Consider the following 6,216-nt stretch of genomic DNA (forward strand, 5'->3'; position numbering starts at 1 on the left):
TCTGGATGCTCCTCCCTGCTCAAAGTGTCCTGGGAAGAGATGCCCCAAGAAAGGATCTTCCCTGATACCCAAAAGTGGTCAAAACCTTCAGCCCTGGTGATGTATCCCAAAATGAGTGTCTGGGATGGGCTCTGGAAGGAGAATTTGGGCTGTTTGTCTCCAGCAGTGTCCTCTGGTGAGCCCGGGGGTGAGGAAATGCATCAGGAAAGGCAAACTGGGATATTTTTCCCCTCTCCAGCTCCCTTGTTTCTGTTACAAAAAAAAAAAAAAAAAAAAAAAAAAAAAAAAAAAAAACCAGGTATTTTTAGAAACTTATTCAGCATCTCTAAAAGGTGACCAGCCCAGGCTGTGCTGTCGCTCCTGGAATAATGCTGCCGTGTGGGAATTACCCCTGGCTTCTGGGATCAGCATCTGTCCTGAGATGAAACGAGTCACGAGGGCTTAAAATAGCTTTGAGAGGGTTATGTCATCCCACTAGGAAACAACGGAGAAGGAGGGGGGGGGAAAAGTCCCAAACTCCATGACCTCCGTAACTTCGTGCCTCCAGCCCCGACTCCTCCAGTGGAGATTCCCTGAGCCTGTATCCCTGTCTCTCTGCCCATCCCTTTTATTTATCCTGAGCTAATGCTTTCCCTGTTCTGGAAACATGGAGCAGGACAGCAAGAAATGAGTGTGCTGGGTGAGAAGGGGAGGAATTGACATAAAATGGGCCTATAAAATACCTACTAATATCCCCAATATTTCCTAATGTTTCCCAGTTTCTGCTGCTGGGTGCATAAAAGTATAAATTTTCACAGGTTTTTTTTCCTATCCAGAGACACTCAATCTGTCTCTTTTCTTTATTTAGTGCTTTCTGATGGGTGTTCAGAGCTGGATGGATTTTTCCAGCCTGGGACAGATGCTGAACCGGCTGTCCTGCTCTCCTGGGATTTCAGAGGGCACATTTCCTCACTGCTAAAGAAGTTTAGAGTAACTTTAAGTGATTTTTAAGTGGTATTAAAATGGATTTTAAGTGGTAGAAGACACTTCCTGCTGTCAGCTGGAGCTTAGGCAGGAGGGGAGCGGCTGGAGCATGGCATGAACTGGGATATGAGCTATGATGTGGCATCTTAAGGGATGCAAGGACAACCAGACCAACAATCCATCTTCTTGTCCCAGTTCTGAGCTTGCACAGGTGCCGAGTGCAGGTCCTGGCAGCTCTGTTGTGTTCGTGGTCCCTGGGCATGGATTTTGTGTTGCTGCAGGATGGAGTTGGAGGAGCAGCAGTGGGAGCAGGACCAGGCTGCCCTGGGCTGTGGCAAGCAATGAGTGTCCCCTCTGCTCTGCTGCTCTATTTTTAACATGATTTGGGCTTTTTGTTGCGTTTGTGAGCTCTTCAGTCCTCAGAAGGAGCTCTGCACCTCCTTTATTTAACTTCATTTGCTCCTTCCCTGTGCTACATCCAAGGGCCAGCCCTGCTGAGCCATGAAGGCTTCCAGAGCTGGAACTGGGTCCCCAGGAGACACCACAAGGTGCAACATCACCCCATTGCCACCTTCTTAAGTTATCAGCACAAGGCTAAGGCAGAGCAAATAAAACCTTTGCTCCTAAGCCGTGTTTTCCAGTTGCTGGGCTGTGACTTGTGTCTGTGGCAGCAGCTTTAGGCGAAGGAGAGGTTGTGAACAGGTCTTGAAATTATTTATTTTTATTTTTTTTTTAGTAGCTTTCCTGACCCAAAAAGCTCCAGGCTTTCCCCTGCTCTTTACCTTGAAGTGTGTATCCTCCACCTGCTTATTACAAGGATAAAAGGAGAAAAAAACCCCATCTTTTGGGGGGCAGAGGCTTGTTCCCTAAATGCCCGAGGGCTCAGCATCATGGGGTATTTGGCTGCTCTGTTTCCTCCTCGTTTGCAGGTGGAATATAAATCAACATTTTCAGGAAGGGGAAAGCTGAGCCGTGGTTGGGGGGGGGGTGTGTTTGGAGTTGTCCGAGCGGATCAGAGCGTCGTGTTCTCCTTTTCCCTTTGAACAGATCTGTCTCATCGTGCTGCTGCAGCATTAAATAAAAAATAGAGCCCAACCAAATGCCTTTTCAAAGGAAACAATCACCTCGTGTGGTTCCCACCTCAGGAAGGAGCTTGTTCCCTTTCTTTCCCAAGTAAATGCCAGTGAAAACAGCCTGTTCCCCCCCCGGAACAGTGTTTCCCAGCAGGAATATGTACAGACAGGAGGATTTTTTAGCTGGCTTTTTATCAGGGTGAGTTAAATTCTCTGGAAAATGTCACCTTATGTGACTTTGCAAGGTCTGGCCAGGCTGGCGGTGCCAGGGAGCAAAGCCAAGCCCTTGGATGTGCCTGCTGGGTAATGTCACCTGGGTGGAGTGACCTTGGCTCTGGTGCTGGCAGGTCCCTCTGTGGGACACGCTGCTGGCCTGGCTGAGGCAAAGACTGGGACACCAGCAGGCTAAAAAAAGCAAGTTTGGATGGAAAAATACCTTTGGTTTCCTTCTGGGTTTGAGCAGGAGGAGGAGGAAGGATGCTGATGTGTGTGGGCAGTGTCCTTTGATCAAATCAGGATGTCTCGGGTGTATCGGGGACGGCTGAACACGCTTTGGAGGGTGGTTCTGTGCTCTTTTCCCCTCAGCAAAGCTGAAACCTGCTTGCTGACAGGTGAAAACGTAAGATCAGCACCTTCTTTCCCCTGGGGAAATGGTGTTTCATCCCGTGCTGGGAGGAGCTGAGGCTCTGGAGACCCTCCTGTGCATTAAAGGCTGGGGGTTGGATCAACACCTTCCTCCTGGAGACTTGGGCTGCAGCTCAGCTCAGGCTCAGCCAGGATGGGGGGTTTGGTCAGTGAGGGTGTGTGGGCAGCAGCAGAGGCTTCAAGTGCTGCTTTGTGGCCCTTTGAAGCAGCATCTGATGGTTCATGGGGAGACCAAGCTGGGTTTTGGTGCCCAAATCATCTCAGGAACCACCTTCTGTCCTGGCCTTTCCCCCTATCTCACCCATCTCAGCAATTGTGGCTGCATTCCACGGCCTCACGAGCCAGCTAAGACCTTGTGGGATCTCTTCTGTGGATTGAGGCAGTTAAGGAGGTTAAACCAGGGGGTTTTGATCATGTAGTTCTTGGATTATCTGATTGCCAAGTGGCCCAACACCAAAGCCTCTCATTGAGTTATAAGGGTTTTTGGAGGGGCTCGGGGTTGCTCCAAGCTTGGGCTGGAGTTTGATCCTGAGTGATGAGAACTGGGACAGGCTGGGGCTGGATGTAGAAATCAGGGAAGATTATTTAGGACACGATTCTCTGCCAGCTTGGGAGTGAGGGGACAGCACCTGGGTGCTGGGGAAAATCTCCCTATGGTTTCCCTGGTCCTCTGGCTGCTGTTGATGGCTCAGGTGGGTATTTGGCCAGACCCCAAACAACCACCATGTAGGTCCTGAGTCCCCTGATAATGTGAGGGCTGGGAAAAAGCAGAGCATGGTGTGCTCTGACTGCTGATGGTGAGATCCTGGGGACTGGGCAAAGGGATGAGAAACTGCTGCATTTTTGAGGCTCCAAACGAGGTCTCATCCCTCCCCTCTGCCCGAGCTCTCCTTTAATGGGAACATGCACTGAAACAAGAGTTGTTAAAACTCTCCTTGGCCAGGGCTTTTGATCAGGGAAGTATTAATTACGTTCAAAAGCGGAGGAGAAGGACTAATGAAGGGGAGATCAAAGGGAAGGGGGAGCAGGCAGAGTTTGGAAGTGGAGCTCACCGTGGGGGCTGCTCTGCAGGGACCTGCCCCAGCAGCTGCCGAGGAGGTCCTTGTGCTGCCCGGGCTGTCGGAGGTGGTGGGGCATCCACCGGGGGCTGATCTCCACCAGGCAGCCCTCCCTGGAGTGACCTTGGCTGCCAGCCATGCAAATCATGGGATCAGAGGAGTGGTGATTAATGATTTAGCTGGGGAAGGGCACGAGGCTTTGCAGCTCGTGGCCCAGAAACACGACGTTGGCGCCGGGGAAGTTGTGTAGCCCGTGAGCACCAGGCAATGCCCCGGGGAGAGAGAGGACCAGGGGACTGGGGAGGGGTTAAGTGAAAAGACAATATTGGCACAAGAATAAATAGGAAAAACCCCAATGGAGATGTATTTATGTTGGAAAGAGGGGAAAAACTGTACAGAGGGTGGATGGACTGGCAAACACGAAGCCACCACGATGGAGAGATGGTCTCGGGGGTGATTCCTTGTCACTGGGAGTGGGTGCTGCCTGATAATTAATTTGCTACTTGATGGGATAAAAATGCAAATATTTGCCTGGATGAATTATATGTGGCCATGGGGGCTGGTTGAATAATGAAGTGCTTGCACGCAGATGTTTTATCCATTAGCTGGCAGGAGGTATGAGTGGTGTAACCCCTTGGGGAAGATGATGTGACCAGCAATGGGAGCTCCTGGAGCCATGTGGGAAAATACTGACAGAATCATAGGGTCAGGGAACGGCCTGAGCTGGAAGGGACCTTAAAGATCATCTTGTTCCACCCCCTGCCATGGGCAGGGACACCTTCCACTATCCCAGGTTGCTCCAAGCCCCATCCTTCAACATTTGCAGGGATGGGGCAGCCACAGCTCTGAGCAACCTGTGCCAGGGCCTCACCACCCTCACAGGGAAGGATTTCTTCCCTATGTTCCATCTAACCCTGCCCTCCGGCAGTGGGAAGCCATTCCCCCTTGGCCTGTCCCCCCCAGCCCGTTGTCAATAGTCTCTCTCCATCCTGTCAACTCCCTTCAGATACTGGAAGGCCACAATTAGGTCACCCCAGAGCCTTCTCTTCTCCAGGCTGAACAATCCCAATTCTCTCAGCCTTTCCTCATGGCAGAGCTGCTCCATCCCTCTGATCATCTTGGTAGCTTCTTCTGGACTCGCTCCAGCAGCTCCACCTCCTTGTGCTGTTGTTCCCCAGAGCTGGAGGCAGCTCTGCAGGGGGGTCTCACCTGAGGGGGCAGAGGGGCAGAACCCCCCCATCCCGTGCTGCCCCTGCTGAGGGATCAGCCCAGTACATGGGAGGTCCTGAGCTGGACCCTGTCCAGCCTCTCTTCCACCAGCACCCCCAAGTCCTCCTCCCCAGGGCTGCTCTCAATCCATCCCTTTCCCACCTTGGATTGATCCCAGGGGTTGCCCCAGCCCAGAGGCAGCACCAGCACTTCGCTGGGTCATCTCCAGGTGTAGGACTTCACCTCCTGTAGATGCCCACCACCCCTTCCCCAGCCCTGGCTCTGCCATCTCAGGTGTCCCATGCCTGAAAGAACCCTTTCCACCCTCCTTGCCCCTTCCTCACTCTCTCTTTTCCCCTTCCATCCCTCCTGACCCCCCGTTGCAGAGCATGGTCCCTCTTTGCCTTTAATGGGAATGAAGCTCCTCCTCACTGTGCCTTCAGCAGTTTGTTGTCTCGGGCAGGCAGGATTCCCCCAGGAGCTGGATATTTTTAGTGCCCAATATTGTTTTAATCATAGTGAAGAGTGCTGCCTGGCAAATATTATTTTGGGAAGTGCAAAATTAACGATCCTGCTGTCAAGGAAGAATTGGATGGTAGCTAATGAGTTTGGAAGCACGAGCTGGGTGGAGGATCTGCCACGGGATTAAAGCAGCTTTGAATTTTTCCCTCTTCCATGAAAACTTCGTCCGCCTTTTGTGCCATGGGCTCTTTTTCAGAGGTAGATAACCCTGGTCCTTTTTGTGGAATGTGGTTGGTACGTGCCTGGATTCCCTTCACCAGCTGTTCCCCCGTGTGTCCTGTGGGAATTATCTGGGGTCTCCTACTTGGCTTAACCATGGGGCAAAAGGCTGACCTGATCCTGCATCCCATGGGGATGAGCAGGGGGTGGATTTGCCCTCAGGGAGGTCTTTGGTTATTGGTGAGCTCTGCTCTGACAAGCCCTGGCTGAGTTGGTCTCCACCTTTTGAGTCTCAGGAGACTCTTCCAAAACGTTGGGCTGCTTTGTGTCCTGCATCCTGAGAGTTTTTCCATGTTGTGATTTCCAGGCTATTTTTGGATTCAAGGGTGAGGGTCTCAGCTGCCTTTGACCTCTCACAGCCATGGCTCCTGCGTGTGGAGCAGGGGACAGTACATGGACACGCAAAAAAGGCAAAGATAAGGGTTTTAGTGGTGGTTTTGGGGCTTCTGTATCTTCTCCCTGATTATGTGTGGGTGGATGGTTGTGACTGGCTCTCAGCCAGCTCCAGACCTGCTTTTCTTCCAGGA

At 51.8% G+C, this 6,216-nt stretch overlaps 1 long non-coding RNA gene across 1 annotated transcript in view; it reads left to right on the forward strand.

Annotated features, from left to right (window-relative positions):
* Positions 1-3,332: 3,332 nt before the first annotated feature.
* Positions 3,333-6,216, forward strand: part of LOC108498246 — an 11,236-nt gene continuing 8,352 nt past the window's right edge. Inside the window, exon 1 of the long non-coding RNA XR_001875123.1 lies at positions 3,333-3,373. This is a non-coding gene — a long non-coding RNA (uncharacterized LOC108498246). The remainder of the gene's footprint in view (positions 3,374-6,216) is intronic.

The sequence above is a fragment of the Lepidothrix coronata genome, unplaced genomic scaffold (genome assembly GCF_001604755.1).
Source record: "Lepidothrix coronata isolate B3197 unplaced genomic scaffold, Lepidothrix_coronata-1.0 Scaffold58, whole genome shotgun sequence".
In the NCBI taxonomy this organism is placed as follows: domain Eukaryota; kingdom Metazoa; phylum Chordata; class Aves; order Passeriformes; family Pipridae; genus Lepidothrix; species Lepidothrix coronata.